Genomic DNA, 7,991 nt, shown 5'->3' with positions numbered 1-7,991 from the left:
GACTTGGCACAACTTAAGAGTTTCAGCTGTGGCTGACACAGAAGGCACTTAAATATTAAATTGTCATCTTTAGCTTCTGTCAGTTCGAAATATTCATTGAGTCCTGGCCAAGGCGATGAAGCTGCGCTTGCCGTAGCCATCCTACAGGTGACGACAACTGCTTGCGAATGGCTTTCGTGGGGGTTTTTATCGTCTTCAGTTCTGACAACTGGTGCGCTACCTTGAAGATCCGCTTCCAGCACGGTTCAGGAGAAATCGCCGGGAAGCGTCTCTCTGGCGCAGTAGGATTGCGGGTTCACTCTCGCACAAAGAAGAGCCACTGGGGTTCCACGAAGGGTTAAATTAGGATAGTAGAAAAAACTGAACCCTCTCTCCTCGGAGGATTAGAAGTTGACCTCGGAGGACTTCTATCATTGTGCCTGCCACTGCCCGCGACAGCGTTCGTCGAAGCGGGTCGATGGGCGTGGCGTTGGGGTTTCCGTAAAGCAGGAATGTTTGCCTGTCCGAACAGGACACTACAAGAATCGTCAGGCGACACGACGTCAGCGAATCGTTCAGTGCGCTGCTTCCGGACGTATTGTTATTTTCTTTTTCTTTTTTTTTGCCGGGGGAAAGTTATTTCTGTTAAATCTCGCCCGGGCCCTCCACGGCGGCCTTGATCTGCTCATCACGTGGGTCCGGGGAGCCACTCACACGTTCTGTTGGCTGTCGGTCAATCGCTCAAGGCCTCCTCCTTTTTTCAAGTCCCGAAAACTGGAAAGAGAATGACACGAAGGTGTCATTCTCTTTCCCAGCGGGAAGCGAAACGCAGGCTTCGACGCAGGAATCTCCCAAATCCACCCGAAGCCGGACTTCCTTGGCCTTCCAGCCGAGGCGACGGCGGTCGCGAGGTCAACGAGCCGCCGGAGAAAACCAGTGGCAGATGGCCTGTGACGTCAAATCTGACGAGCACCGACGTCAAAGAAATGTGGAGGACAGTGGCATTTTTTGACTAAGGAATTTGTGACTGGGCACTTAAAAACACAAAAAAAAAAATATTAATTTTTTTTTCAAGTTTTAGGACGTAAAGTAACGTAACGTAATTTCGTTGCACGTTACTCAAAATAAGTAACGTAAGTACGTTACCCGTTACTTCTTTCAAAAAGTAACGAGTACGTTACTACGTTACCAAAAAAAGTAACGCGTTACCGGTAACGCCGTTACTTGTAACGCGTTACCGCCAACACTGACAGGTGGTCCACCCAAGATGGTCTTGGATAAAAGTGTAAAACGGCACTGTACAAATCTGTCAAGCTACACTGCAGCCTTCATTATATGATGGACGTCCTTCACGGATGATGCTCCTTCTCTTGTGCATTTAAACCAGCTTTCAGCGCAAATGTTTCTCCACACTGCTTGCAATGAAATGGCGGGTCTTCGTCGTAAAGTCTCTCGTGACACCTCAACTGGAACCGCCGCTGAAACGCGGCCCACGCGTTCTGCACCTGTATGGTTCGTCACCTGTGTGGACTCTTCTGCGACGCATCACGTTTCCGCTACTCGCAAACGCCCTATAGCACGTCTGACATCTGAAATGCCTTTCACCCGTATGAACCCGCACGTGAGCCCGCAGGCTTATTCTGTGTAGAGACGTCTCCTGGCAAATCTGGCACCGGAACGGCCTTTCACCCGTGTGAATTTTCTCGTGAGCCTGGAGGTAACCCTTCCCAGCACACGCTCTGTAGCAGACGTGGCAGCCGAAGGGCTCCTCGCCTGTGTGCGTCCTTTCATGCGTCTTCATGCCCGACGTTTGACAGAAGCAGAAAGGGCAGAACCGGCACTGATACTTCTCTTGGTGCAAGTGCGCCGACTGCTGCCACACAGTGAACGAGTCATTCTGAGAATAGTGTTTGCCCTCGGCGTCTTCTCAGCCAGGGGCCTGTGCTTCGTGACATCACAGCCACGTGTTACGTCACGTTACATGACGTCATGTGGCATGTGACACTACCGACTAAGTCACGCACACACGCTTGCAAGGCTTGGGAATAAGCGCGGGCTTATATGAGAAGGCTTTGCGAACAGCGCCAAATAACGCTATCGCGCTTCATTCTTAAAGGCGAAGCATAAGAGTTTATCGCGCTTCATTCTTAAAGGCGAAGCATAAGAGTTTTCCCAGTTTTTTAAATGTCACACCTACGGGGGACATGTCTGCTACGTATATTTATTTATTTATTTATTATAAAATCTTACGGCGATAATTTTGCTGATCTCTCAATTAACCTGTCACGAGTACCGATGGCGTACTTCGGTCTGTGGTTGACGTAAAAATATCATTTGGATGACTTTGTAGGGTTTGTATCACTCTGCTCTCGCTCCTATTCCACCTGCTACTGTTTATAGAGCACCTAAGCGGAGCACATAACTACTCTAACCGATCACAATAAATAGCGCCAGCTATTTGTTGCCATGTTTGCACCGTTGTCACTAAAACCGATAACACCCTGTTAGCCATGTGCAAATAATAGATTTTGTGTTGGAAGCACATTCAAAAGTGAATAGTGGTTTTGACCGAATATTTTTAATCCAATATTGAATAGTTTCTGCGCCTTTCTCCACACATTTTACTATTGTTTCACCATGCTTAAACGAAAATTCAGCTGAACTTGCAAAGGTTGTTTTCAAGCCTCTAATTGCCCACGTATGAGCTCCGCTAAACTTCATCTAGCTATATTTATACACTGTGGCCTCAGAAAGTCCAATACCTACATTGGGATGGCAAGCAAACGACAGATTTTACATACAATTGAACCCATAGAGGAGCCCAGCCATGCCTAATTGAGGGGGTTTATAAATCTTCTTGCTACATGCAAATATTTTCTTCAATTCTGAATTAAGCAGGAAAAGAAACAAGCACGATTAATGAACAGAGGTTGTTAGACCATCGCTGCCCTAAAACAAAATAGCCACAATAAACCCTCTAACCCCCAGGCCCGAGCTGTACTCGTCATTGGAATCTGTGCCAATATCGCCAATGACGATCGTTCCACTCGTCCACCCCGATGCTGTGCCGCTCTCTGCGCCCAAAGACGAGTTACGATCGGTAATTGGTTTCGGTTTCTATTTTCACCACCAGGGTGCGGTAGACGTCTATAAGAATAAATAAAATGTTTCGCGTGACAACGGTCGGTGGCCTGGCCACGGTGATTTAAAAATGGCGGCACGCATGAGGAATGCCGGTGACGGCGACGCGCTAGGTAGTGCCCGTGACTGGCAGCGCATAAACACCGAAAACCCGCCGCCAGTACGAAGCAACGTCTACGCATTTCACTGTTTGTCAAGCGTGTCGGTTCAAATAAATACGGCGCGTTTCAATACAGTGTACCGCATTGCTCTTGCACGCACAGAGGGGAAGCTGCCCATGAAAGCAGACTTTTCTTTAAAAAATGTCTGTGTTTAATTCCATCCACTTTTATTGATTGGTAAAAATATATTTACCTGATTAGTAAAAATATTTTACCAATCAGGTAAAATAATTGGTAAAAATATTTTACCAAACAGGTAAAATATTTTCATAATCAGACAGACAAAAAATCACGACTTTGGTGCGTTTTTTGGGGAAATAATTTGGGGTTTAAATGGTTGAAGTGTGAATATCAACCAATGTGCAATGTAATCATCTACAATCACAACATTTCCTCTTTTCTTTTTTTAATACACCAGGCGCATTTGTGCACCAGACCACTTTGAAGATGTGTTTTTCGCCAAAGCGCTCGGCGCTCGGCTCCGCTGCAACGAAGCGAGTCGCGAGACCGCGGTGTCAACTCCGCGGCTATTGCTTCTCCGCAGTGCACCAGTGCTTCAGGAGAAGCGCACTCAAGGGGGCTAACCCGTCGCGATCAACATTTTGAAGAGAGTGAATACCAGGATCATTTTGGAAAGAATATTTTAATAGCATATCATTTGAAACTACTATTGCCATACCCTGTTCGAGTAAAATGTGAAAAAGCACAGATGTCCTGTCTGACATTGCAGCGTACAACTGCAAAAGTGGAAGAACATACCTTTTATTCAGGAGTACGGGATGTCGACAGCTATGCAGGATACTTCTAAAATGAGATTGAGTGAAGACATGTTATTTTTATGGAAATAAGCTTGCATCCAGTCAGTCAGTTTAGTAAGGCAGGCTGAAACTTCTCTTCGGTGGCGTGATTAGCAGCGACCAGTAGCCGCTACTGGTGCAGGGGCATAAATCCCTTCGAAGTCCAGGGGGAGGGGGGGGGGGGGGGGGGGGGGGGGACATACAATTTGCAGTGGTAGCCATCTTGAAAATAGTTTCCCATATAAAACGCACTTCATGGATTCGGGTGTCGGTGATGTACTTATCGTAAAAAGGTGATTTGGGAGTCTTGCTTTTGTTTTTATACGAGTAAGGGTTCAATTAAATAGGGATATCAGTTCGTCAGTGAGCATATTTCAAAATACAGGCTGATGTTAAGTTACCTGCATGTAGACTAAATACAACGCTCGCATGCAAACAGTGTAATCTATAAGATGAGTCCTTCGTAGATGAGAAATTCAGCCAGCGCAGTACGGTCATACAAGCATCGAGGCAGCCGGGCTTTGGCTGCGCGTGCGCCGAAGTGTTTCAAACGGCAGAAAGCTGGCGGCCAATATTGAGAAGCGTGGGATACCTCCTCAGGAGTTAGAGCGCTGCGGTAAGGGTAGGGTCTCAGCCACCATATCGAGCTGCGTGGGAGAAACAACCCCTCATTCGAGGGCCGTAAAAGAGCGCGCCTGCTCGCTCTGTCGGCCTTGGGAACGGGGCGGCTACCGGGTCGCTGTAATTAGGGAGTTTTCGTAATCTCTGTTCCCACCTCCGCTACGCTCTCCGAAACGAAGACGCCACTACTACGCACACGCTACGCCAGCTTTGCCTGCAGGGTCCCAGATCTCGTAGCAGGTTGCGGAGAACGTTGCGGGACAGTGGAGACGATCTACACACAAAACAAATCCGACCATGAGTGGTGGTTATCCCCCTCTGAAGAGGTTGGGGGGCTGGGTCGGGAGAAGAGAGTCGGGCGTTCGCTTTTGGACAATGCAGTTTCGCTAAACCAAATTCGCACCAAGTCGTCACCACAACCGACTGGCGGACCTTAACACAGTCTCACCACCCCACACACAGAAGAGGGGCGTCAGAGACCGCCCAGTCAACTGCCGGCTTTAGATTTCCCTTCACACGTGACATCCCGCGCTGCCTACTCCCCCCTCTTATTGTCATAGTTGGCCAATAAGAGTCGAGTCAAGAAAATAACAAAGAATATTAGGAACTTTTTTTCCCCTTTTGTGATCACGGCAGTCCATGTAGTGGGAAGAAAAGAGTAACCTTGGACGTCTGTGTTTATTTGGGCAACTCTTGTCCCAGTCACCACGAGCAACCTCCGGCTTTAAAAATCCAGCTTGTCAAAGGATGCGCCCTCAACTGATCTCTTTCCCATGTGCCGATTTTTAAATAACGATAGATGTTTCTGGGTAAAACTAATCTTGATCAGGTGAATGCAAGTCCCAGATAGAGATAGCGGACAGCACACTAAAACTGATTCTTATTGAACTCTGGATTACGGCAAACGCACCACGCATTACCTATCGCGAGCTAAGTTGTATTTTTAAGTTTCGTTGATGATAGCGAAAACTATGGGAGATGAAGGGATAGATAAATGGCAAAATCCGCAAAAATAAACGGCCAAAAATTTACTGTTACCGAAAACAGGTAGAGCCTGCATTTATTGTCAACGTTAATGAACCAGAAGGTAGGCGTTGATCAGCAAGTGTCCCTGGGCATCTATTGTAATCGGGGTTCTGTAAATAAGGAGTTTGTTTTGGGGGTATTGGGGGGTATTTCGTGATGGTACTTTTCATTTGATATATATATATATATATATTTTTTTTAAGAGCATTTTTTAGCTTTTTTTTTTTTAATTTGAGGCTTCCACACTCGTGCACTCATTTTGGAGCTGTCTGCCCTTCTCACTTTTATATTTTCTGAATTTCGAACAGAAAGAATGTTTAAAAAGAAAACTAAAATATGACTGAGAGAGTACGCGCAAGTAGGTTGATCGGTCGTTGAACTGTACCTTATTTTATTCCAAGTCTCGAGACACTGCGGACGCGCTTTCCTGCCATAACTGACTCTTACAAGTGTATATCCGTATATTATACTATGTGTATATTATATAGTGTATAAATAAAAAGGACTAGTGCTTTCCTCGTCAGCGGCAAGCCGCTGGTCCCGAAACGTTTGTGCGTCGTCCACGATTTGCGAGCTTTGCATCCGGGCATGCGTCACTGTAATCGAGAGCCGTCGTATTCTTTCACGGCGGGCTTTTTTTTTTACACAGGTGACTAGAACGGCAACAAAAACTTTCGTTTAAAAACCTACAAGATGTTGCAAAAATGTCGCGGTGACCTTGTTAGAATGCGGGACTGCTAAACATGGATACCATATATAAATGCAGGGCTTGTTTTCGGACATACTATATTTCCGTAAACTACAAAAACATTTTTTTTTTAGAGAGAGAGAGAGACAGAGAGAGAAGGGGGAATTAGGAATGAAGGGGGCTACACAGATATCGAGGCCCGACTGTGTATCGTTCCCTTTCTGTCCTCACTCTAAAATACTGAAAGTTGTCCAACGTGTCTTTCACAGAGTAAAGTCAAATAAAAAAAATACAAATAATAATTAAAAAAAAAAAACAATATTGACAGACTTTGAGGTTAAACGAAAAAAATTACTCAAAAAGAACAGAAGAGCTAGGTTGTACCGGTGACTATACTCCATTTCACCTTATGTTGTACCGCAGCGAAGGCTAGAAGCGCGAGCTCATAGCGTATGCAGCTGCCCTTGGTGCACGCGAGATTGTGCCGCCGAGATGTGCCCTAGAGCAAGGAGCTCGCGCTTGTAGCCTTTCCTGCGGTACAACACAAGGTGAAACAGAGTATAACAAACAAGCCACGCTAGGTCAAAAAAAAAAAAAAATTGCAAAGGCGAGGACATTACAGGATAACAAACAAACAAAACTAAATTTAATACTAGAGCAAACTCGGCCGCGCACGGCAACCCCAACACCAACAGAAACACTAGAGCGCGAAGCTACGGATTTTATGCGAGCCAGAGATTACCACACACAATACTAAACACCCATAAAACAAACGTCTAGAATGCCGTCTGACGGCATTTAGCGCCTGCATTCGACTGACGTCCCACAATGCCCCTACCGTCCTTTAGTCAAGGATGTCTTGCTTGTGTCACTCTGTGGACGAAAGTAGTACGCCTACTTAAGCTGTACTTATTTTGTATCAAATTTGCCGATAATGACTATACTCAGATTCCATAAAACTTTCTTCATAACAAATACTAACGTCTCACAAATATCTAGATTCAATCAATACGCGTGCCTTAAAACAAGGTGTACTTCGTGCAATTTTTTTTTTTTTTTTTTGAGGGGGGGGGGGGGAGTATTGCCGTTTTTCAAGGACGTTGTTGCCGTCACTCGAAAAAAACTCAAAAATTTATTTTAAATCACAATCGCAACTTTCCAGAGTGCAACGTCGTCAAACTCTAAGACAGGGGTTTCAAACACGCGGCCCGCAGGCAACCGGTCACGAGTCCCGCGAACACTCGATCAGCAGAAGCAACTGGCCAACATGAAGCTACGAGCTCGGGAATCTCCCCTTCAAAAAGATATCACCATTAAAAGGCAAGTATTTGTTCGAGTGTTGAAAAATCGTCAGGAAAACAACAACTGTCATATTACCTCTGTTTTTAGAGACATATTGAGCTTGGTTAATTCATGGGTGAATTGAGCAAGAGTACTTATATTAAAAATGCCAGCAAGTTGTCATTGTTACTGTCATTTTATTCTTATCACATCCGGTCAAGACCCAAAGTAGTCTTATAAGCAAATCAAATCTACTGAGTTTACAAAAAGCATAAAGCACGAGGTCTCTCCAATTCC

General features: G+C 45.5%; 1 pseudogene; it reads right to left on the bottom strand.

Moving 5' to 3' along the window:
• Window positions 1-1,328: 1,328 nt before the first annotated feature.
• On the bottom strand, window positions 1,329-4,300 carry LOC115314434 (annotated as a pseudogene).
• Between the last annotated feature and the right edge of the window lie 3,691 nt (window positions 4,301-7,991).

The sequence above is a fragment of the Ixodes scapularis genome, unplaced genomic scaffold (assembly GCF_016920785.2).
Source record: "Ixodes scapularis isolate PalLabHiFi unplaced genomic scaffold, ASM1692078v2 PGA_scaffold7__128_contigs__length_106722199, whole genome shotgun sequence".
Classification (NCBI taxonomy): domain Eukaryota; kingdom Metazoa; phylum Arthropoda; class Arachnida; order Ixodida; family Ixodidae; genus Ixodes; species Ixodes scapularis.
The sequence above is the reverse complement of the archived record's forward strand: the minus strand, read 5'-3'. Positions and strand labels throughout refer to the sequence as shown.